Here is a 26,636-nt window from a genome sequence, read left to right on the forward strand (position 1 = left end):
ACAATGCTGTAGCCCTGGTTAAGAAACCTGCATTATCTTATTTTTTTTGTTGCTTACATACGTTAATAGAAATGAATTATAAATAAATTAATATTTAAAATGGGAATGCTGGCGTCGTCATTTATTTAGAAGCACGTAGGGTCTACAGGTAAGGGGCCACCGAAAAATAGGTGCGTCGGTGGCCATGGATTTGAGGGTGGAATAATGCACCGGGCGTCGCAACAACACCCGCGGCGCCCCCAAATTATATTCGGCCCTTTTCTTTTTCATTTTAATTTTCAGCTTTTTTTTGCAAATTTATTTTTGAATTTGATTTTAGAGTTAGTAACCGGCCATGTCCGTTTCGGGAAATTTTTTTTGCGCCAATTTCTTTTCTTCGTTTTTTTTTTGAAATTTTGAGTGTTAACGGTGTGTCCGTGGCATCCGGTTCGGCCGGATGTCGTTTTAATTTTGAAGTTATAAGCATTTTGAGTCGGTCTCTGCGCTTCTGTCAGTTTATTTAAAATTTGACAGCTTTTAGTTTTGATAGGCATGATATGATTTTTTTCTGATTATGGCGCAGGAACAGTAAGGTTGGCAAGGACCCGCCCCAGCCGACAATGACTAGCCACTGTGCACCACCACATCATGCCGACCGCCTTCCTTACTGCTTCCCGTAGAAAATGCGAATACCATAACACGGGATACACCTAGAATGTGTTTTTACATTGTGGGTATCAAATTTAAGCTGTTGATGTGTGCTATAATACAGAGTAAGTTTTACACCGCTGTGTGACTAGGGTCTGGAGATATAGGCCAAAACATGGACCCGGATACCCCTAGAATGTGTGTATATTATTGATATCAAATGAAAGCTGTTGCTGCGAGCTCTAAAGTACATTGTGATATTCGATCTAGTCGCATCAACCTGGCAAAACTGATAAATATGCATGCGAAGCCGAAATAAAGACAAGAATTAATAATACGCACATACCTATTTACATACGTCCTATTCGATTTGCCTGAAATTTTGTATATAAACTTGCCTATATTAGTATTTACGATGTTTTTTTCCGGGAAGTATACCAGAGACGGGCTGGGACTGGGATTAGGGCTAGGACTAGGACTGAGACTCGGAGTGGGACTGGGACTCGGAATAAGACTGGAACAAAATACATACCACCCTCTGGCACTGGTAATAAGGGATGAAGAAGAATGGGAAAAACTTGAGAGAAGAGAAAAGAGAGAAGGAGACTGAGAAAGAGATAGAATGAGACGAAGATGGAGATGAAGCGAAAAAGATGGAGGGAGGAGTGAATAAAAAGATTAGGAAAAATTGTAGAGGGGTAGGGCAGAGTTAGACCGAAAAAGCTTATTAAAATATATGCAGATAGGCCAAATTTAGGACAGAACAACGTCTGCCGGGTCTGCTAGTATATAGATAAAAAAGTTGTTATTTTAAATTCTTAGGTCGTCCATGTATATGTATATCAAATATCAATTCTACACTGTTAGAACTTACTTACTTAAATGCCGCTTAACCGTTTAAACGGTTACGGTAGTGCAACAAGGTGCGCCAGTCGCTTCTGCCAACTGGCGCCAATTGGCCACACCAAACGAGTTTAAATCCACCCTCTTGCTCTGCTTCCATAGGCGGGTTCCGATAGAAACACTTTCTTAGCCGCAGTATCATTTTTCATTCGCATAACATGGCCTAGTTAGCGAAGCCGCTGCGTTTTAATTCGCTGGACTAAGTTGAAGTCTTCGTGAAGCTGCAGCTACAGCTCATCATTATGTCGTCTTCGGTACGCGCTGTCTCCAACGCGTAAACGCACGTAGACCTTGCGAAGAACTTTTCTCCAGAACACGGCCCGCTACATATAGCAGTACGTGTACGATAAGTGACTTGTGGAGCATGATTTTCGTTTGTTACAAACTGTTTTATATATATCCAACAATTCAGTTTTGAATTCTTTGCAGTTGGTGAGTAATAACTTAACAATTAAGTTCCCTGTAGGGAAGACATTAACTAGTGATGAAAATTTCCGGTCCAGAGCTAGACCCAAAATACGAAGTTAGTGCTTGTTCGGTAGACACTAGACCTTTTCTAGTTCAAAAATCTACATTTTCGAGTTTTAATTTTTAATATTTGACATATATTTTATAAATATTCCATCTAAAAAAAAAAAGCTGCTACTGTCTTAGTTCGGTCAAATTAGACCAAAAAAAAATAAGAGAATAGATACAGAGTGTTACGAAAAGCCGGAAATCAGTACATCTCTAGAGTTCGAATATAAGTCATCATGAGCGGGACCCGTGCGCATCTTGCGCAACCAATATAAAAGTCTCTTATCAAATATCAACAGATATCAGCTGTTCTATCAATCAATGAAAATTTACAGCTTGTGCTGCCATTTGGCACTACGACTAAAAGTATCAAAAGCTCGTAATAGTCCGAATCTTCATCTATACAACCAAAACTTTATTTATAGATTTGAATTCCAGATAAGACCGAAAAAGGGACCCGTGCATAAAAACAACAATTATAAATAATATATATGATATTTTCCTGTCGGTCACTGTAGCTTAGACTTAAAACATAATATAAGCATAAAATAAAATTATCGGAATATTAGGTAAAATGAAACCCAGTCATTTCATTTATACGCTAGTGTAACCTCGAGGCAATATCTGCCCCCTGTTCAATTGTGTGTGGGGCTGTGGTCGTATACCTACTGTAATTAATTAAATACCGTCAGTATTGAGATATACTCTCTATTGAATACACGCGCTTGCTCGTGGAATACGCCGACTGGAGAAACCGCGTTAAAAAACGCGCTAAGTGCAGTATCTCATAGGTGGCGTGGAAACGTGTGCATACTATGGACGTTTACAACTTTTTGGATCGTAATATTTCAGGAATAGTGGCTCTTAAGAAAAAAATGATTGAGACTTTTTGTTGACAATTTTATGATCCACAATTCTGTTATTATGTATTTTTCCATAAAACATACCATTTTGCTGAAAAACGCAAGAAACTTTCACCTTGAAAAGAAAATTTTCGTACACTGGAATGATGAGGAGTTTCAACATTTTATTTATACATAACTAGCAGACCCGGCAGACGTCGTTCTGCCCGAAATTTGGTCTATCTGCATACATTTTAATAAGCTTTTTCCGTCTAACTCTGCCCTCGCCCATCTACACTTTTTCCTAATCTTTGTATTCACTCCTGCCTTCATATATTTCGCTTCATCTATCTCCATCTTCGCCTCATTCTATCTCTTTCTCTGTCTCCTTCTTCTTATCTCTTTTCTCTTCTCTCAAGTTTTTTTCATTCTTCTTCATTTCTTATTGCCAGTTCCAGAGGGTGGTATGTATTTTGTTCCATGCCCATTCCGAGTCTCAGTCCCAGTCCCACTACGAGTCTCAGTTTCAGTCTCAGTCCCAGTCCTAATCCCAATCCCAGTCCCACTCCGTCTCTGGTCTACTTCCCGAAAAAATCATCGTAAATTCTAATATAGGCGGCAAATTTATATACCAAATTTCAGGCAAATCGAATAGGACGTATACAAATTGGTATGTGGGTATATTAGTTCATGTCTTTATTTCGGCTTCGCATGCTTATTTATCAGTTTTGCCAGGTTGATGGGACTAAATCGAATATCACATTGAAAATTACTTTAAAGCTCTCAGGAACAGCTTTCATTTGATATCCATAATACACAAACATTCTAGGGGTATCCGGGTCCATGTTTTGGCATATATCTCAAGACCCTAGACACCCAGCGGTGTAAAATTTACTCTGTACTAAAGCACACATCAACAGCTTCAATTTGATACCCATAATGTAAAAACACATCCTAGTGTTACCCTGGTTCACGTTTTGGCCTATATCTCGAGACCCTAGTCACCCAGCGACATAAAACGTACTCTGTACTAAAGCACACATCAACAGTTTCAATTTGATATCCATAATGTAAAAACACATCCTAGTGTTACCCTGGTTCACGTTTTGGCCTATATCTCGAGACCCTATTCACTCAGGGGTATGAAAATTACCCTCTACTCATCAACAGCTTTCATTTGTTATCCATATTCTATAAACACATTCCAGGCGATCCCGGGTCTACGTTTTGGCAAATATCTCGAGACCATAGTCACCCAGGGGTATAAAACTTACCCTCTACCAAAGCACTCATCAACAGCTTTCATTTGATATCCATATTCTATGAACATATCCCAGGATTACCCAGGTCCACGTTTTGATCTCAATACCCTAGCCAGAACGGGATAAAAAGTATCCCATGTCCGTTTCCTGGTTCTGAGCTACCTGTTCACCAATTTTCAGCCCAATCGGTTCATCCGTTCTTGAATTATGGGTAGTGTAACTAACACCACTTTCTTTTATATACATATTTGAATTTTCTCTAAAAAAAAATCATAACTCAAGAACGGCTAAACCGATTTCAAAATCAACCAAACATCATCTCATGGCAATCTTTCTATCCGTTCTCGAGTTATAGAGTGACAATCAAAATGTACACTTCTTTTTATATACATATATAGATACAACTTTTTACTTTTTTGTCATGGGTAGTACAAAGCTAATATTGTGCGATACATCTAAAATTATCAATACCTCATAATGATTTAGTGCACAGCTAGAAATTTCTTTTATTATTATTTTTTTATTTACTTAACTCATTCAGTCTAAAAGTACATGCTTTCTTACAGACTAGTTAAAAATAGAAAACAATTCAAGCTCAAACTTATATAAGCTGTTATTAAAATTAAGAACACTACTGAATCGATTTGCTAGATGTATAGTCCTAGTTATATGTAGGTTGATTCATATCGTAATTCGTTTTATGAGTTATTTCGATAAATAATCTGTTACACCGAAGATCACGCAGTGGAATATAAGGAATGAACAAATTAGATAAATCAGAGCAATTCGTGCTAAAGTTTATTACATTATAGGCAAGCATGATTGAGATAAAAGTTCTTGTGTCGTGCAAAGCCTGAAGACCAAACAATTTGTGCCTGCTGGTATACGTCTGACCAGTGAAGCATCCGTAAAGCAATTTTCGTAAAAATTGTTGGAACTCTCTCAATTTTATAGGAGTTAGATTCAAAGAAAGGATTCCTTATTATTGAGTAATATTCAAGGCGACTTCTGAACAAGGAGATGAAAAGTGTCCTTAAAGTCACTGGTGTTTCGTCTAATGAATCCAACCATTGCAAAGCACTTTGAAACAATTAAGTCAATATGACTGGAAAAAGAGAGTTTGGAGTCAAAAATGTCACCCAAATCTTTAATCTCGTGACAACGATTAAGAGATTTGGTATTTAGTTTGTAGCTAAAATATGTCGCAGTTGTCTGTTTGGAATAAGACACAACGCAACATTTGTTTGTAATTTTAAACCATTGTTCGATTTAAGCACTTTTTGAAAATTTGTTCAACTAAATTGGAAACCCCTCAATTAACTACAGGCACTGAATCGATTAAATTGAATGTCAAGAAGCTCGCGAGCCTTACGAGTAATTCGAGATTCGAGAATATCGCGTGAAGGCGAGGCACGGGCGAATTCGCTTCTCGAATAAGTTCAAGAAATCGTAAGCTCTAACTCGAATACACATCTGGACTTAAAAAAAAAAAAAAAGTTCAAACCAGTTGCTGAAAATTTAAAAATTTTAATTTTATTTATGAAAAGTGCTGCAAGACTATTTTCCGTACAATTTTGTCGACAAATATTACAGCTCTGTGGGTAGAGCAAGAGATAGAGTAATAATTCACAAAAACATTCCGGATTTTTTCTTATCAATCAATCTTCTTATCAAACACACAACTTCTGTATCAGTTGCATTTACATAAATTCGCGGACTTAAGTGAAAGCCATCAGTCGAAAATACTGCCACCGCACAAAGCTGTCCATTCACGAGGCCTGGTGCTCCATAATCTCCATCACAAAATACTTTCAAACCTTCAACACAAAGCATACTTTCTTTTATAGTTTCTTTGTAAATCCCACATTCCTCTGGTTTTATTATAGTAACCTCATTTGTTATGTGTTTAAGATATAGTTGTCTTGGCATTTGTGGAGACCATGCACTAACTACCATTTTTGTGCCCACAAAAACTTCATTTTCGCAAAGTGGTATTGGAACCACTCTATCCCTACTTTCAAAGGGTTTATTCAGCTCAATTCCAGCTATACCCAACTTGCTTTCTGCGCTATTTTCATATTGATAAACAACATTCTGCACTTTGCGATTTGGTCCGGTTAATGTTGCTGCAACTTTGATTTTCTTTGTTTTTAAACCGTACAAGCATTTTGCAGCTGTGATCACTGCTTGCATAGAGACTAATGAACCAGTGCAATAAAATTGTTCTTTCTGAAGTAATGCTACCAAATAACGCCCATCTTCAATACCTATAAGTTCATAATTATTAGGAAATTGCGAATTTATATGAGTGAAGTGGCAGTTAAGCACGACAACCATGATCGCGAAATAATTGTGGAGATTCATTTTAGTTCCCGACTTCTTTCGATGCTTGCTAAGTATAAATTAACTAAAGCAAGAAAAGTTTTGTGGGCGCTATTTATATACAGTGGTGAAGCAAGTGCACGGTTAAAAATCTGAGCCTAAATTTTTAACCATTCATCGGTTTAAACACTTTTTGAAACATTTTGCTACTAAATTGAAAACCTCTCAGTTTACTATTGTAATTTTTAATTTTATTCGATTTCAATTTAAAACTTGTTAGAACAATAAGTTTATTTCATTTCATTTCATTTATTTAAGAGTTCGTTATTCGTACAGTAAGATAACAGAATATATTATGGTACAACACAAAATTATTACAAGTCAAGGAAATCATATTCATTTATAAATATACATGCATATAATTAATTTAACAAATTTTAAACAGAATAAATAGCCTAACAACTTCCCTGTCCCCATACAAAGCGCTTTGGGAATGCCCACGCCCATTATTTTTTCGTATTGCTTAATTGAATAATATGAATATATATTATAAAATATTATTTTTATAAATAATTTGACATATATTTACCTTATTTTGGCTATTTTATTTTGTGAGTCAAATGTGACTCCTGAACGTAGCAAAAACAATTTTGTTTACCACGTTCAATGAGTCACATGTGAGCATACAGGACCATAAGAAATAATTTAAGTTTTCGAATCACAATAACGGTAAATTGATATATAAATGTCAAAAGCGTGTATTAGTGCTCTTTTTGTTTAATTGAAGTTAGAAGTATATGGGGTATTTCATCCCATTTCGACCAATTTTGAACCCGACCCCTTTAGAATTGGCTGAAAGTTTTTCTTCTTTTTTTTTCCCCGGAGAGTTTGCCTTCCTAATTTTAGGATGAGGTAGAACCTTGGCCACTTTCCATACATCCGGAAAGTATGAGGTTGTAAAATAAATATAATAAAATATTAAAATTGTTTCAAAAAAAACCAAAAAGTTTCTAAAAATCCAAAAATACAAACTTGCAGTAACTCCTGGCTTTCAAACAAATGCAAAAGGTTGAAAAAATTTAAAAATAGAAACTGGAATAGAGACTTCTGGTTTTAAAACTTATTCATAGAGTTTAAATTTGGTGCTGAAAATTCAAAAATAACAAGTTTGCCTTGTGAAAAGTGCTGCAAGTTATCGAATCATTTTCGAAAAATTTTGTTATACATATAAGGTGTTATGAAATGATTTCTTACACGGGTAGTGCAACCCTGTAGAAAAAATCTATAGTTCAAACTGGTTCGTTTCTATTGCATTTGAAACCTCTACTAGTTCGCCATCTATATCTGCATGCAGTTGGGTCGAGGTGCATTAACTTTTCATAGTTCCGAACTAGATACATATGTACATATGTATTTCCACTTTAGTAATAGTTGGTTTATAGGAACTCTTTCGGTAGCTCCGAACAAGTGTAAAAATGATAGTATAAATATTTTATTGGTACGTTTCTTGGGTTCCGAATCGTGGAAAAATTCTAGTTGTTGCTTATAGTAAGGTACTCTCCCAATTTTCGATTGTTCCGAGCCAGCGGGAAAGTCAGCAGGAAAGTTTAGGAAAAGAAATTATACTCATACTCAGAGTTCACTAAAGCTGGCAGCAGTTTTTTTGTAGATAACATATTTCTCAAATTAAATATGAAAAATTGTAACCCAAACTATCGATTTTATAACTGGGTAAACCCTAGTTTGTACCAAACTAGTGCTTATTTGGAAATAGTTATGAACCAAAACTGTGTATCAATTGTTACCGCCCACTATTTTTTTTTTTTTTTTTTTTTTAACTTTAAGTGTAGACTTCTCTAGTTTCAAATTAAAACACAGTTCTATGCACTCGTTTTCAGTAAGACTGGTATAATCTATATTTTAAACAAAATTTGGTTTGGTCATATGTACAAAAAAATTTCAGATTTAGGCTCAAACTGCACCGGTTATTGGGCAGTAGGTACGCATGCGGAAAAAATGGGCATTCCGTATAACGAATACTGCAGAAGCTGCAAAGATCGAAATGCCAGCGAGACAGCAGAACACTTAATGTGTAAATGCCCGGCTCTGGCTAGATCCCGGCTAAGGTTTCTTGGAAACCCCGTTTCTAGAACACCTCAGAGGGTTATCTGTGATAGCAATCCCGAATATTCTTAATTTTATCAACAACTCTGGCTGGTTGTGATACATTGACCGTAACATTCCGTAGGTTTTTAGACGAGTAGCATGGCATCAAAACGGCTTTAAATAGCTACTTGGGCGACCAGGGTCGCAGCCATTTCACCTACCTGCCTACCTAGGCTTAAACTTTTAACCGTGTGCCTGCCAAAATCTTAAACCACTTATTGACAAAAAGCGGCTACGGTGCACAGTGTAACTTTTTTCACTTTTAGGATGCCAAAAGTCCAAAAAACAATGTTCTCCAATCTCAAAAATGTTTTGACATGCAACGGATTAATAACCAACTGTTAAGAAAATGTATACAAAGCAAAGTAAAAAACCCACGATCACCATGATAAGCATTATGAAACTTCGATAATTGAAAGAAGTGTAAAAATCATTTCACAGTCCAAAATTTTTAACCAACTTTGTGGCCACGTGGTGGATTTTTCGATAACTGTTTTGATTTCCAACTATTTTATTTAACATACCTGGATAGTTTGTACCAGCGTTGGTAAGTTTCAGCCACGTAGGCATTTTTTAAATGTTTTTTTTTTCTTTATTTTAGACAGCCACTAAAAGTTTGGTAAGCTTAGAAAATGTTTCGTTTTCAATAGAATAAAACGTGTCTGATTCCGCCCAATTATATTGAACGAATACATACACATTAAAGGGAATTTCATATAGTTTCATATAAAAAAAGCCATTGCGAAATGTTGCGTTTTTCTTTGTAATCGCCAAATTAAAGTCTCTATGCCCTCGCTCACGTATGAAGCGCAGTGACCTAAGAATGGAATGTCCTCAATTCAAGTCTAGAATACTAGATCCCAAAAAAAAGACAGTTATATCTGAAATGGTAAAAACCCAGAAAAAGGAAATTTGTGCACTGAATAACCTTCATTTTTTGTCATATGAGTTTTCCCATAGTTAACGAGTTCTGCACTTATCCCGTCAACTTATGTTATGTATGCACGCCTACCTGATGGTCGTCTATTATGGGTGATACTTCTAAGCAATTGAGTGCTTCTTCCCCTGAGGTTAAAGAACTAAATGCAATTATAAAATGGGGATGTGATGGAGCTGAGCATAGCTGTTACAAACAACAATTTTCGGAAGAAAACAAATCGGACACTAGTATATTTACATTTCACTAGTACTCCTTCAAATATATACAATGGTTGACAAACGAAAGGTTATAGTTTGGAGTAATCCTGCTCCATCTTCCACGCGATACTGCCGCCCGATAAAATTTGTTTTTACAAAAGAAACACGAGATGTCATTTCAAAGGAGGTGCAGTCTGTCAAAGACCAAATTTCTAGTCTTCGTCCTACAACAATTCAAAGAGATAACCTAAACTTACTCGTGAAATCAACGTTTGTGTTGTGCATGATTGATGGTAAAGTTTGCACGCTCTGTCGGCATATACATCATCGCAAAAGTGCTACATATGTGGGGCCTCTCCAAAAGATATGAACAATATGCGAGCCCTGTCAGAGTGAAATGTTGACAAAAGCATGATTGCTTTCGGAATTTCCCCTTTACATTCTTGGAAACGATACATGGAATGTATGCTACACATCGCTTATCGAATGGAAATGAAGACCTGGTGTGTGCGGGGCGAAGAAAATAAAGAAAAGATGAAAAAGAAGAAAGAACATATCTAAAATAGATTTAGGAATGAAGTTGGTCTTTTGATTGATATGCCAAAGCAAAGAACCGGCAACACAAATGATGGCAACATTGCGAGAAGATTCTTTGGAGATCCTGAAATAACATCAGACATAACCGACATAAACATCAATCTTTTGAAAAGGTTTCATACAATACTTTCATGCATAGGATGTGTGTTTCAAATAAATTCTGAAGCTTTTGGCCACTATGTGGCAGAGACAAGGGTACTGTATTTATTGGAATATACTTGGTACAATATGCCAGTGACCGTACATAAAATTCTGTTTCGTGGAAAGAGTATAATCGTGTCTGCTTTTCTTCCTATTAGTCAACTTTCAGAAGAAGCTCAAGAGTCCAGAAACAAAGATGCACGAAACTATCGTGAACTTTTCACCACAAAAAAGTCAAGAATGTGTAGTAATTTGCATTTGCTGCACATATTGCTGATATCGTCAGACCCGTTCATAAACAGTTTGCGGAAAACCCCTAGGTCAAAGCGGCAAGCATTAATGAGAAAGTTGAGAAATCTAAACAATTTTTATTTATATTGGCACTGGAAAATGTTTTTAAAGTAGAAAATATGATTATGTGAAATTTCACCTTATATGAGGGCAAGGAGAAAAAGTGGACGGATCAAGCCCATTTTTATTCTCAAATCAGATTTAGGTATCTGCAAACACACTGCGAAATTTCAAATGAATTGCTCCATTGGTTTGGCTGTTATTAATTTTGGCATCCTAAAAGTGAAAAAAGTTACACTGTGCGGTGGTATGGTGTGCGCGTCCTTCGCCTACCGCATCGAACGTTCTGAGCTCAAGTGCCGGCCAAAGCAACATCAAAAATAAAAAAAGTTTTCCTTAAGTTTTTTTTTCTATGTGTAAGGTTAATGCGTCAAGTACAATACAAATTCTTAATAAATTCAGCAAACTACTTTTGCTTTGCCAAAATAGCAAATTCAAGTTTGTTATGTTTATTCCAGCGAAACGCAATTAGCGCGTATTTAGTAAAATGTTTTTCTATTATTTTACTAAGAAAAATTTAATTGTACTTAGCGTTATTTAGTTCATATACTCAACTTAATCAGTACTATTTGTTTCCAAACTGATAGTACCGCATATCTAGATCAAAAGAAAGCTAACTCATAATCTGAAATTTTAAAGTTATGAATACAATGAAATGAAGTTTCCAATTCAATAGCTACCGAACTGTAAACTCGTTTTATGAATACCACCACTAATTAGCGCAAAGAGGTTAAGTAAACAATTTTCCGCGTTTTCTGTACTTAGCGATTTTTTTAGTTGATCGGTATTTTGATCAAGGTGCGCGATATGTTCAATCGTATGCTGCCACAAAAGCCAAAGTTGGGAGCAGTGCACTAAATTATGACACACACGCCGATAAGAAATTTGTTACCCTCAGCTAACAAATCAATAACTTTTCAATCACAAAACCTTCACATTTTAACCACATATCGATAGGTTTCCGATAAATTGTCGAAAACTTTTCGATAATAAATCGATACATTTTCGACAACAAACCGATAACTTTTCGACAGAAAATTGCTAACTCGTTGATAAGCTGTGTTATCGATAGCAAGTTTATAACAGATTTTCCTTTACATATCATTGACCTGTTTTTCTGAATTCCTCAATTTCTTTTAACTGATACGCTGTCTGATTTCGCTCATATCCAATCTTTTATGAGCATTGACCAGCCCCCGTGCCATATTCTTCATACATACTAATCCCATTTATTACGCCTACACTTCCTACGAATACACTTATATTCAATACATTCAGGTTTTTGGTAAAGATGTTTACACATCAAAAAAGCTTCGCAGAAGGGAGGCGTGACACTGCCCACTGTTTCTAAATTGCTTAGACCACAACCGTTATAACCATTGTATTGTTGACTTAAGGCAGTATAATAAAAAATTAAGGGGAAAAAGCTTTTTTAAAAATAAGCTTTTATTATTGGGTAATAAAATTAACTAAAAAGTAAAAAATAAATTGATTGTAAAGAAATATAACACTTTATAAGTTCATTGTAACCTTTATCGATAATTAGGCTCTTTCGTCTGCGACAAAAAAATTCACATTAAAACTTTACACCTAAATTATTAAATCTTACAATTTATATCACAGTCCTAATTGTTCTAATAAAAGCGTGTTAAATTTCGATGGTATAATTAAGAACATTTAGGACCTCCTTTTCTTGACATCACAAATATCGTTAAAGGTTACAATGAACTTAAAAAGTATTATATTTCTTTACAGTCAATTTATTTTTTACTTTTTAGTTAATTTTATTAACCAATAATAAAAGCTTATTTTTAAAAAAGTTTTTTTCCTTAATTTTATTTTTTACTTTTTAGTTCGTTTTATTAACAAGTAATAGGAGCTTGTTCTTAGAAAAGCCTTTTTCTTAAATTTAATTTAAATAGGAATTTTTTTAAATTTTTAGTCGGGTAAAATATTGTTTAAATTAGTTACGTAATCTTTACTTAGTTATTTGTAACGTTTCTCATCCTATCCATTTCTTTCAATGCATCAACATTACAAGGTTTCTTCGAAGTCAACTTTGAACAGTCAAGTTCTTCTATTCGAGTGTTAACTAACTTAAAATCATATTTTATTGTGACATCGCCAAAAATCTGTAAAACAAAATCAAGTGCGCAGAAAAGTATGCAACATTTAGCGATAACCGCCTAACTTCTTCGTTTGTTACATACACAAACAAAGCGAAGTTACCTGCATTCTTGAAGACTTAGGCTTTTATTCCCTTGTGAACACAAATCTGATAACTCTGTTATCGATTAATTTATCGAATTCTCGCAAAGTAATATTGCATTGTCATCAGAGTTATACATGTGTGCAAAATTTCAGCTCAATCGGACACCGGGAAGTGTATCAAATTTTACTTGCAAGATTTGATTACAGACAACAGCCAAGTGAAAGTAAATAAAAGCTTATAATAAAAATAAACCCAACGGATTAATACCTCCAAAGCCCGCCCAACCGACACGAGGTGCGCATCCGCATGACACACAGTTTTTGTTTTTACCGAGTTCTTGATAGGCGGAGGTTTGTTAAGCGTTGAGATCTAAAACTGCTCAGCTACAGAAAAAAAATCATCAGCTGAGTATTATACACATAACAGTTGAAAATTATACATATAGTAAATTGTTAAATAAGTTAACGCTTTTAGTATATAAAGATTTTGTTTTTATATTTTTTATTTTTTTTACTATGTTACAAGTTAAGATAGGATAGGGCAGTTTTCCTTATAGTAAAAAGTTAATCCGTTAAATCAAATGAATTCGAATGAGAGTTAAAATCATGTCACAAACACCGAAAAGGTTCATTTAATTCGAAATTAGTTCTGCACTGCCTCAAAAGAAGAGGTTTGTAATGGCTTGACGCTCGTGATGGGACATTGAAGTTTACTTCGTTCAAAAGAAAGGGGCTAGAGATTAGGCCATTCAGTAGTTTAGCTATAAATAATACGCCTAGCATTTCTATACGACTAGCGAGAGTTGGAAGATTGATAAGCTTCAACCGACTAGTATAAGGTAGAAGATTATACGCAGAGTCCCAATGAAAATTCCTTAGAGAGAAAAGTAAAAATTGCTTCTGTATTGAGTCAAGCCTATCTGCATGAACTTGATATCGCGGATTCCAGGCTATTGATCCGTATTCTAGTATGGGTCTAACTAATGTGGTAAAAAGGGATTTGGTTACATAAAGGTCATTAAATTCTTTAGACCATCTCTTCACGAATGATAGAACAACTGTAGCCTTATTGGCAGTAGTTGTAATATGAAGTTTGAAACTAAGTTTAGCATCCATCGTGACTCCCAAGTCAACAAAATAATTTACTGATACAAGACAAAAATTATCAATTACGTAAGAAGCTGCTGGCAAAGATCTCCGAGAGAGGCACATGAATTTACATTTATTGATGTTCAGCGGCATTGAATTCGCCTTGCACCAAGCAACTAAGCAGTTTAAATCCGCTTGAATAAAGGGACGTTCTTCAATAGACGCATAGGACCTAAAAAGTTTTACATCATCAGCATACATTAAAATTTTGGAATATTTTATTGTGGTACAGATATCATTAATAAATAGCAAGAACAGAATTGGACCGAGATGACTGCCCTGTGGAACGACAGAGGAAACATTAATGACATCTGAAAGAGTATTTTTAAAAATTACTTGTTGCGTTCTACCGCAGATGTGCGAAGATATCCACTGGGTGAGACCGACCAGGTTGTAAGCCAAGTCGATCCAGCTTACGGATAAGCAAGGAGTGGGAAACTTTGTCAAATGCTTTACTAAAATCAGTGCAAATAACATCGGTGTGAAGATTTTCTCTAAATCCATTAGAATAATGAATTGTGAATTCAACTAGGTTGGTAATGGTAGATTTGCCTTTACAGTATCCACGTTGAGAGTCTGCGATCAATATGGAAATTAAAAATGTTAGCTGATTGGTAACAATGGCTTCAAATACCTTTGGAATGGCAGACAATTTTGCAATTCCTCGAAAATTTTCTACACATGACCTAATGCCGTTTTTGTGAAGCGATATTAGAAAAGATTCCTTCCAAGCAGCAGGAAAAACATCATGTTTAGGGACATGTTGAATAAATCAGTTAGGGGCTGATAAATGTGTTCAGCGCATTTTTTGAGAAAACATGTGGGAATTAGGTCAGGACCGTATTTATAAGATTCCTTCAAAGACGTTAAATATGTAAAAACCTCTTCTGGAGATATTGCTGGAATATTAATTGCGTTAAGTGAGTTAAGTTGATACGGGTATTCACTAGACAAAGAAATTAATTCAGCGGAATGGTTAGATTTGAAAAATTGTGCAAAGAAGTTAGTAATATCTTGATCGTCGCTAGAGAAATCATCACGGTATTTCATACCAGAAGGAAACCGTTTCTCCCTACGTTTAGAGTTTACGAAATCATAGAAAGCTTTCGGATTGCAAGTTATTTTCTTTTTCATCGTACAGAGATAGGTATTGTAACACATTTTGTTTAATTCAAAATATTTATGACGCAATATAGAGTACTTTAAGTAGTCAGAGTGTGAACCCGTCTCCTTATACAGCTTGAAGGAACGCAATTTTTTATTTTTTAAAGATTTCAGCTCTTTAGTGAACCATATTGGGACTAGTTCAATGGAAGCACGTTTACGCTTAGGTACGTGTCTTTCCAGAATAGCGTGAATGATGGTATTGAAGTCCGAAACGTTTTTGTCAATATCTGCACCGTATTTGGGCCAAACTACTGTAGATAAAATTCAATCCGTCAAGCGCAAGCTCTACGAAGTAGTTCATTGGCCAAACAACAGAGTGTGAGGAAACGGTCCTGGATAATGAGTACTAGGATGAAACACAGGTATGACAAGAACAATAATTCGGAAGGTTTCCTGGAGGGAGATTTGGTACTGCTATACAACCCTCACCGGCGGAAAGGTGTTCCATTCAAACTTTGGTGCAGTTGGGAAGGCCCGTACAGAGTTGTGAAGAGGATCAGTGATATCATCTACCGCATGCAAACAATTGGGAAACCACGAAATAGAAGGGTGGTTCGTTTGGAGAGGCTAGCAGCGGTTAGATCGAGAGATTTGTCTGATCGTGGCGATCAGACTTAGGTGGAGGGCAGTGTGACGAATATCACCATCTCTAAGCTGTTACTAAGCACAACAACAAAAACATTAAGGCAGGCTACATAAACACATTAGTCATCATGTACGCACATACATACAAGCAGCAGAGAAATACTCAAAAACGCATGTCATCATCAGCCGAAGTAGTACACACATATGCACACGTATATGGTTATACACTACAAATACACGCGCGTATGGCTGGTGACCAGGTAGAGGATTCTAGAAAATGAAACGTCTAGACATTTGGTCATAGAGTATAAAAGCAGCGCAAGCTGAGTAGTGAGTAATCTGTTTGATTTAAGCACGCTATTGGTTACGAAGCATAAGTCTTATTTTGAAGTACTTTCAAAGTAGTCTAATAGAGCCCATTATGCAATATTGAATATTGAAGTCATTTATTCAATAATTTAGCGATACGAACGTTAGCAGAAGATTTGGAATAAGCGGAGTTTCCCCTAAATTCGTTACAATAGAACTTGGGCTCAGGGAAAAAAAGTTCCACTACGCATACCCAAAAAAATAATTTTCGAGCCTGCGAAATTTCATTTTTTTGACTTTTTTTCGACTTTAATTTTTAAGGTTTTTTTCATAACCTACTAAAAAATATTCCTATCCGCTAAAAGCAATCAATTGAAAATTTTTAGTAGGTCATGAAAAAAAACCATAAAAATCAAAGTCGAAAAAAAGTAAAAAAAAATTAAATTTCGCAAGCTCGAAAATTATTTTTTTGGGTATGCGTAGTCGAACTTTTTTTTCCTGAGCCCAAGTTCTATCGAAAAATCGATGGCGCGATATCGGTTAATAAATCGACCCAGTCTAACATACATATGTTTCTTACATAGTTCACTTTAAAAAAAATGTTGACTATTTGTTGTTGAATGACAAATTTTACGTTCCCATGTGCAGTCGGTGAAATGCCAACTACGTAAGCTTTCAGATTTACTTTCAATACGCTCGCCAACTCCCTCAATGCATTTGCGCGACACTCATACGCACTGGTGCATCCACCCTGTTATTTGTTTTTTATACCTTTCATGAAAATGAAATGGTATATTAACTTAGTCACGAATCCCAAAATTGTAAGTCCTTAAAGGAAAATAGATAGACCCATCATTAAGTATACCGAAATAGTCAGGATGAAGAGCTGAGTTGATTTAGCCATGTCCGTCTCTCCGTCTATCGGTTTGTATGCAAACTAGTCCCTCAATTTTTGAGATATGTTGAGCGGGTGTATTTAGGTGTCCGATTAGGCATTTGTCGGAACCGGTCTGATCGGATCACTATAGCATATATCCTCCATACAACCGATTTTTCAGGAAAAGAGGATTTTTGTCATATCTTTCTCAATTTATCAAATTGAAGCTTCAAACTTAACTATATGCTTTCGTATATTGCACATATTGTTGTCTAAAAAAATAGATGAGATCGATCGTATATATAGCAACCAATTGTTCAGACAAGAAACTTTTCGCAATTTTTGCACCTTCTTTTCGGCTACTTACTTACTTAATTGGCACTTAACCGTCTAAACGGTTATGGCCGTCCAACAAGGCGCGCCAGTCGCTCCGCCAACCGGCGCCAATTGGTCACACCAAGGGAGTTTAAATCGTTTTCCACCTGCGAACGGAGTGGGGACCGCCCTCTACCTCTGCTCCATAGGCGGATTCCGATAGAAACACTTTCTTGGCCGGAGCATCATCTTTCATTCGCATAACATGGCCTAGCCAGCGCAGCCGCCGCGTTTTAATTTGCTGGACTATGTTGATGTCTGCGTATAGCTCGTATAGCTCATCATTAAATCTTCTTCGGTACTCGCCATCGCCAGCGCGTAGAGGTCCATAAATCTTTCGAAGAACTTTTCTCTCGAACACTCCCAAAGCCGCTTCATCTGCTGTTGTCATGGTCCATGCTTCTGCCCCATATAGCAGGACGGGTACGATAAGTGACTTGTAGAGTATGATTTTCATTCGCCGAGAGAGTACTTTACTTTTCAATTGCCTACCTAGTCCAAAGTAGCATTTATTGGGAAGATTGATTCTTCGCTGGATTTCAGTGCTGATTTTGTTGCTAGTGTTGATGCTGGTTCCCAAATAAACGAAGTCTTTTACTATTTCGAAATTATGGCTGCCAACAGTAGCATGGTTGCGAAGGCGCATATGCGCTGACTCTTTGCTCGATGACAGCAGGTACTCCGTTTTGTCCTCACTCACCATCAAACCCATCTTTACCGCTTCTTGGAGTAAGCAGAACTAACAACGCGGGTGTTTAGGCCGATGATTTCGATGTCATCAGCATATGCCAGTAATTGCACGCTTTTATAGTATATTGTTCCAGTGCGGTTAAGTTTTGCAGCTAGTATAATTTTCTCCAGCATCAAATTAAAGAAATCGCAAGATAGGGGTCACCCCGTCTGAAACGTCGTTTAGTTTCGAACGGCTCGGAGAGGTCCTTCCCAATTCTGACTGAGCTGATTGTGTTGCTCAACGTCATTTTGCACAGCCGTATAAGTTTTTCGGGGAAACCAAATTCAGACATAGCGGCATATAGGCAGCTCCTTTTCGTGGTTTCGAAGGCGGCTTTAAAGTCGACGAAGAGGTGATGTGTGTCAATTCTTTTATCACGGGGTTTTTCCAAGATTTGCTGCATTGTGAAAATCTGGTCGATGGTAGATTTACCAGGTCTGAAGCCGCACTAATTAGGTTCAATCAGCCGGTTCACGGTGGCTTCAATCTTTCGCATAATAGACTTGAAAGGACCTTATATGCGATATTAAGAAGGCTGATTCCACGATAGTTGGTGCATTTTGCAGTATCCCCCTTTTTGTGGATTGTTCAAAGAACACTTAGATTCCAACCATCGGTCATGCACTCTTCCGCCCATATTTTGCTAAGAAGCTGCTGCATGCGCCTTACCAACTCCTCGCTGCCGTACCTGAATGGCTCCGCAGGCAATCCATCAGCGCCCACGGCCTTGTTGTTTTTCAATCTGGTTACTGCTATTCTAACTTAGTCATAATCGGGCGGGGGGACATATATTCCATCATCATCGATTGCGGGATCGGGTTCTTCATCTCTCCGCGGTGAATTGCTGCCTCCATTAAGGAGAGCAGAGAAGTGTTCCCTCCGTAATCTAAGTACTCTCTGGACATCAGTTACAAGGTCGCCGGTTTCGTTCCTACAGGAGTTTGCCCCGGTCTTAAAACCTTCCGTCTGTCGCCGTATTTTTTGGTAAAATTTTCGTTATTCCTGGTGGCTAGCAGCTCAAGCTCCTCGCACTCACGCCTTTCTGCTTCTGCTTTTTTCTTCCTGAAAAGGCGTCTCGCTTCCTTTTTCAACTCACGATAGCGTTCACACACTCCTCTTGTCGCGCTCGCTTTTAACGTAGCCTAGTAGGCAGCGTCTTTTCTTTCAGTTGCAACGCGGCATTCTTCATCGTACCAGTTGTTTTTTCGTGGCCGCCGGTAACCAATTTTTTCCTCGGTGGCAGTACGAAGTGCTTTGGAGATATGCTCCCACTGCTCCTGTATTCCCATAGGATGAGGTGTGCTCTCAGAGAGCAGGTGTGAGAGTGGAGTTGCGAAATCATTGGCAGTCTGTTGTGATTGAAGCTTTTCGACGTCTAGCTTTCCTTATGTTTTTTGTTCCTTGGTTTTAGCCGCGTTGAGGCGGGTGCGTATTTTGTCTGCAACGAGAATGGTCCGAGTCGATGTTAGGTCCTCGGATCGTTGGCACGTCTAAAACACTGGAGGCATGCCGTCCGTATATCACAACGTGATCGATCTGATTGCGAGTATTTCGATCAGGAGACTGCCATGTAGCTTGATGTATCTTTTTATGCATGAACCTCGTGCTGGATATGACCATGTTTCGAGCACCGGCAAAGTCAATCAGCCTCAGTCCGTTAATAAAAGTTTCATTGTGTAGGATGAACTTTCCGACTGTAGGGCCAAAAACACCTTCTTTGCCCACCCTGGCGTTAAAGTCACCAAGCACGACTTTTATATCGTGATGTGGGCAGCGCTCGTATGTTCGTTCTAATTGTTCATAAAATGTGTCTTTCACCTCATCGTCTTTCTCCTCTGTCGGCGCATGGGCGCAGATGAATGATATATTAAAAAAAATGTCTATTATTCGGATAGCGGCGAAACGTTCGTCCACAGGTGTGCTTTGCACACAGAGTATATTAACTTTGATTGGATAACGGTTGGTTGTACAGGTATAAAGGAATCTAGATAGATATAGACTTCCATATATCAAAATCATCAGTATCGTAAAACATTTTGATTGAGCCATGTCCGTCCGTCCGTCTGTCCGTTAACACGATAACTTGAGTAAATTTTGAGGTATCTTAATGGAATTTGGTATGTAAGTTCCTGGGCATTTATCTCAGATCGCTGTTTAAAATGAACGAAATCTGACTATAACCACGCCCACTTTTCCGATATCGAAAATTTCGAAAAACCGAAAAAGTACGATAATTCATAACCAAAGACGGATAAAGCGATGAAACTCAGAAGGTGGGTAGTAAATTAGTAAAGTTTTGGACAATGGGCGTGGCACCGCCTACTTTTAAAAGGAGGTTATTTAAAAGTTTTGCAAGCTATAATTTGGCAGTCGTTGAAGATATCATGATGAAATTTGGTAGGCACGTTACTCCTATTACTATATGTGTGCTAAATAAAAATTTGCAAAATCGGATGACGAACACGCCCACTTTTAAAAAAAAAAAATTTAAAAGTCAAATTTTAACAAAAAATTGAATATTTTTACAGCACATAAGTAAATTATGTCAAAATTCAACTCAAGTAATTAGATGGTAAAGCAAAATACAAAAATAAAAGAAAATTTCAAAATGGGCGTGGCTCCTCCCTTTTTCATTTAATTTGTCTAGATTACTTTTAATGCCATATGTCGAACAAAAATTTACCAATCCTTGTGAAATTTGGTAAGGGCATAGCTTCTATGACGATAGCTGTTTTCTGTGAAAATGGGCCGTTAACACGATAACTTGAGCAAAAATCGATAAATCTTTACTAAAGGTACTTATCTGAACTCTTTTTATCCTGGTATTAAAATTGGACGAAATCCGACTATGACGACGCCCACTTTTTCGATATCGAAAATTTCGAGAAATGAAAAAATGCCAAAATTCTATACCAAATACGAAAAAAGGGACGAAACATGGTGTTTCGATTGGTTTTTTGACGCAAAACATAACTTTAGAAAAACCTTTGTAAAATGGGGGTGACACCTACCACATAAAGTAGAAATTAAAATGAAAATGTTCTGCAGGGCGAAATCAAAAGCAGGAATACTGGTCGCGGTATTACATATATAAATAAACTAGCCTTTACCCGCGGCCCCGTCCGCAAGGAGAAAATGAAATTGTAACAGCAGCCCTTGTGATTTCCAATCAAGTGCAAGCGGGTATATGTACAGATATCTATACAACTGCAGTAACGATCTTTCCCCTTTCAGTACTTCATACACTAAGGTAAATGCATGCATGTGTTAGTTAGATAACTAGAGGGATGCGTATACGTGCATATACGCCCGCTATGACATTCGGCTAAACAGGGGGGCAGAAAGGCTTTGCTGTACGGTGACAAAGATAAGTGCCGCAAGATACATTTTGGTATATAAGGGGGTCCGCTTAGCATTCGGTATCACAAAAATCGAAAGTCGCGGTCTTAGTGTTGCCTTGCCAAAAGCAGTGAAACAAAGTGAAGTTTATTTCAAACAGTGTACAGTGCTAAAAAAAAAATAAAGTTTGCAAAAAAAAGTTTTATTATAGCAAGTGCGGGTTCCACGCAAAATGTCGCGCGTTAGGTGAAGTGCGAGTGAACGATCAAGTCCCTGGGAATTTTGCCCAGGGCCATCAAAATCCTGGAACCAGGAAGAAACACGACCCGGTTGGAGGTCAGTTTCCTTTTTCCCTCATATTGCTGATTTTTCGGTAAGTAAAATGCAATTTTTTACTGATTTTTTTAAGTGAAGTGAGAAATTCTTTTTTGTGAAATGTGAATTGTAAGGCTGCACAACAATTTTAATATTCTATCAATTTTCATTCCCATTTGTTTCGCATTAATTTTAATAATTCTAATTTTTAATTTTTATAATAGAAGGTTTTTTTCTTTTGTTTGTGAATTAAATTTTTTTTATTCAACTTCGGAAATTTAAGGAAAACCAAAATTCCATCGATTTAGTTGAAATAAAAATTCCTTTTTGATTCCTTTTTTTGTAAATTTTTTTTTTATAATGTTGGGCAGGCTTGATAATTTTAACGCAGTGAAATAAATGCAAGAATTACAATTAGTTTGTGGTTACTTTTGAATAAGAAGTGAATTAAAAATCAAAAGTTTTTATAAAAATGTATGTGAAATCGTCTGTTTTGTTTTTTTTTTTTTATTGTCTTGCATTGTCTTATTTGCATATTCTTGCATTTATGAACCGACTATGTGTTTGTGTGCTTATGATTTTAGTGTTAACGTTGTGTGTGTTTTTCCATATTTTCCAGGAACGAGAAGCAGTCGTAGGCCGCGACTTAGACGAATTTTAAAGAAGATTTAAACTGCCCAGAAGGTTTAGAGCAGCAGGAGCAGATAGTTGTTAGAGGACGTCGTCCACCAGCCCGGAAAAGCCCACGACAATTTTTAAAGGGGGTAGCAATAAAGCGGCAAAATTCACAGAGATACATGCAACACAACATAACTACTTTTTCCAACAAATTGCGCCAACACAGAATCACACCTACACAAACGGAATTCATCATTCGCATACACAAACACAAAGTTGGTAAGACAAAATTTACACCAATACCCGCACACGTACCCATTTCCACAACACAAGTGAGGCAACATTGTTGACTAAACACGTCAACATTAACTCAACTTTACACGAACACGCAACACGTAACATTCGCACTTGACTTAGTTTACAAGGCGCAAGCAACCTAGCGCCAGTAGCATTTGGCAACATATAGCTAGCTACGCGAAACATCAGAATACACACCACACATTTTTATCGGCAATCTTCCATCAGCATCCAAAAGGAGACAGACAGAGCACATCACGGAGAACCCACCACAGCGGCTCTCAGTAATCTTCATATCCAAAATCAATCAGCGGCTCTCACAACACTTAAAAATAACCAAAACGAATCACACCATTAGAGAGCACCATAATTTTCACAATATTACATCCTCGAAAAAAAATTTTTTTTATTTTTAGATTAAACATTTTTTTTTTACTTTATTTTTATACACAAATTTTTTTTTGAATCAAGCACGAATTAAGAATTTTTTTTGAATTAAAGAAATTTTTTTTAGACATTATTTAATTTTCTTTTTGAATTTCAATTTCAAATAATCCTTCTAGTCTTATGAGAAGGCAAACACGTCATATCCATATTTTCGATTTGATTTTTTTGATATTTTTATTTCTTTTTTTTTGAATTTATAATTTTTAATAATTCTCCTCAATTGGTGGGAAAAGAGAAACTTGAAATATTTTGCGATATTTAGTTATTTGCACCTTTTAATTTTTTTTATATACTTTTTCATTTTGTTTTATAGTTGACATATGCTTGGGGTTTATGTGTAAAAACACGTAACTTCAATAAAATCAATTTTGACTTCTTTCCTTAAATATTTTTTTTTCTAAGTTGCCTAACTACTGCATGACAGTAGTAACAAACTTACCATTTTTTAAAATTTTTTTTTTTGCACTTTTAGGCCAAGGGCCAAACCAAAGTTCACATAATCGAATACGCGTTTTTTATTACTTTTTAATTTTTTTTGTTCACGTCACGTTGTTCGAAATCCTTGATAGCGGTCACACGGCCAAAGCCCTACTAACTGATCAAATAAGTACATATACTAATTTTGCTTTGTAGCTTTGTATGTTTTTTTTGTCCTCCACTTTCAGCTGTACGCCGCATTTGGTACCAAACTCGGTTGACAAAGAGAGGTGAGTTTGATCAATAAGGTATAACATACACGCTATATAGAGAGATATACACATTCCTTTGTTTTTTTTTTCTTTTGATAAGATATGCATATACACACGTATGTACATATATTAAGAGGTTAAGAGGGTTTTTGCGAAAGCTTGCCTTAGAGCAAGTGCAAGGAAAATATCTGAATAAGCATTAGGGCGTACCAATTATTGAGGTAAATTACCTTATTATTAATTCTATTAATCGCATTTAATAAAATATTTTTATTGAGAAGAAAAAGATAAATATATATACATATATATAAATAGATTAATAATAATAATGAAAAGAAAATAAATTTAGTAATAGAGTAGCTGCAAGACTTTATGGATAAAATTTTGGAAGATAATTAAGACTTGGTAATAAACTAAAATTACTTTAAAGGTTAAATTTATTGAATTTTAAGTTTTAATAGAAGTACCTATTAATAGTTCTAGGTTTGATTTTCTTTGGTAATTTAAGGCAATACAATTGGGAATAAAGAAATTATTGTAAATTTGCAGAGAAATCCTCAGAATATTTATTTATATGGGTTGAGCCTATAGGGCAATGACAACAGGTATGTCAGGCTAAAGTTTCTTTTCTTTGTTGGTGCAGGTGTTGCCCTTGTGGCAAGTGTTGCAGGTGAGTTGAGATAGTTGTAGGAGTGATGGACAGGGACTGAAGACTTAGTGACGGACGATGTCAGGAAATAGGGGACTCCACTCGGATGACGGAGCCATAGTGGAGTCCAAGGCCGTTCACTCTTTTGTGAACAGAAGGGGTGGGAAGGCTCCACACCTGACAAGGACTGGTCATTTCTCCCGCTTTTTCTTTCCTATCTCTTTTCCTTTTTTGCACAAACACGCACATCTAGGCATGAACCCTTTTTGCTATGTAACTGCGGGAAGGAGACGTGGCATGAACCGCGCCCCTAAGCCGCCGAGCATCAGCCTGGTACAACCATGCCGAGCCGCCACTCCTCTCCCAACACAAGCAGTTATGTAACAAAATATATGGGCTATTCACGTTAGCCTGCTTATCAAGTCATCTGTTTACAAATTTGTTTCTGCCTAATGCATTTTATTTTTGTAATTGAGTAGAAAAACGATCTAAATGAGCTGATAACCTAATAGGATCTCCAAATAATCCCGAAATTATCCAGAAAAAGCCACGAAATTACCCCGACGATATCGCGGACGGATCCCGAAAACCATCCAGAAATGCTCCGGAAGGATCTCCAAAAGTTCCCGGAATAGTCCCAAAGAAACCCGAAATGACAACGACACGATTCTAGACTTATCCAGAGAACCACTCAGAAATGATCCCTGAAGGGTACCAAAATGATTCCGAAATAGTCCCGAAAAAGTTCCGAAATGACCCTGACGGGCTCCCGGATGGATCTCAAAAACCATCCAGAAAATATCCAGGAAGGGTTTTCAAATTATCCCGACATAGTCCAGAAAAAGTTCCGAAATGAACCCAGAGGGAATCCACGACGGATCGCGAAAACCATACAGAAATGATTCCGGAAGGGTCCCAAAATGATCCCGAAGCAGTCCGGAAATGACCCCTATGGGATCCCACACGGATCCAGAAATGATCCCGGAAGGGTCCCAAAACTATCCCGAAAAAGTTACAAAAAAATCTCGAAATGACTCCTACGGCATCACGGACGGATGCAGAAATGACCTCGGAAGGTCCCCAAATGATCCCAAAATGGCCCCGAAATGACCCTGATGGATCCGGCAAACCATCAAGAAATGATGCCCGAAGGTTCCCCCAATAATCTCGAAATAATACAGAAAAAGTCATGGAATGACCCCTAAAGGGTCCCCATATGATCCCGAAATAATCCCGAAAAAGTCCCGAAATTACCCCGATGGGTTCCCGTACATATCCCGAAAACTATCCAGAAATGATACCGGAAAGTTCCTCAAATGATCCCCCTAATAGTCCCGAAATTACCCTGACGGATCCCGAAAACCATCCAGAAATTATGCCGAAAGGGTCCGCAAATGATCCCTTACCAGTCGAGAAAGAAGTCCCGAAATTACCCCGACGGGAACCCGAAAAACATCCAGAAATGATGCCGGAAGGTACCCCAAATGGTCCCCAAATAGTCCCGAAATGACCCCGACGGGATCCCGGACGGATCTCGAAAACTATCCAGAAATGATTGCGGAAAGGTCCCCAAATGCTCCCCTAATAGTCCAGAAATGAACCTGACGGGATCCCGAAAACCATCCAGAAATGATACCGAAAGGGTTCCCAAATGATCCCGTATTAGTCGCGAAAAAGTCCCGAAATGACCCAGACGGGATCCCGGACGGATCCCCAAAACCAACTAGAAATGATGCCGGAAGGTACCCCAAATGATCCCGAAAGAGTCCTGAAATGACCCCGACGGGATCCCGGACGAATTCCGAAAACCAGCCGGTAGGTACCCCAACTGATCCCGAAATAGTCCCAAAATGACCCGTCGGAATCCCGGACGGATCCCGAAAACTATACAGAAATGATGCCGGAAAGGTCCTCAAATGATCCCCGAATTGTCCGGAAAAGGGCCAAAAATGGGTGAAATAAGGTGAAGCTAATTATAGAACCATGTTAATAGGGCAGTAGGCGCGTTGGAG

At 37.2% G+C, this 26,636-nt stretch overlaps 1 protein-coding gene across 1 annotated transcript in view; it reads right to left on the bottom strand.

Annotated features, from left to right (window-relative positions):
* LOC137253894 (glutaminyl-peptide cyclotransferase-like) overlaps positions 1 to 23,979 on the bottom strand; it is a 92,584-nt gene extending 68,605 nt beyond the window's left edge. The window contains exon 1 of the mRNA XM_067791495.1: positions 23,726 to 23,979. The gene's annotated coding sequence lies outside the window, so the exon portion shown is untranslated. The remainder of the gene's footprint in view (positions 1 to 23,725) is intronic.
* Positions 23,980 to 26,636: the final 2,657 nt, after the last annotated feature.

The sequence above is a fragment of the Eurosta solidaginis genome, chromosome 5, assembly GCF_040869045.1.
Source record: "Eurosta solidaginis isolate ZX-2024a chromosome 5, ASM4086904v1, whole genome shotgun sequence".
In the NCBI taxonomy this organism is placed as follows: Eukaryota; Metazoa; Arthropoda; class Insecta; order Diptera; family Tephritidae; genus Eurosta; species Eurosta solidaginis.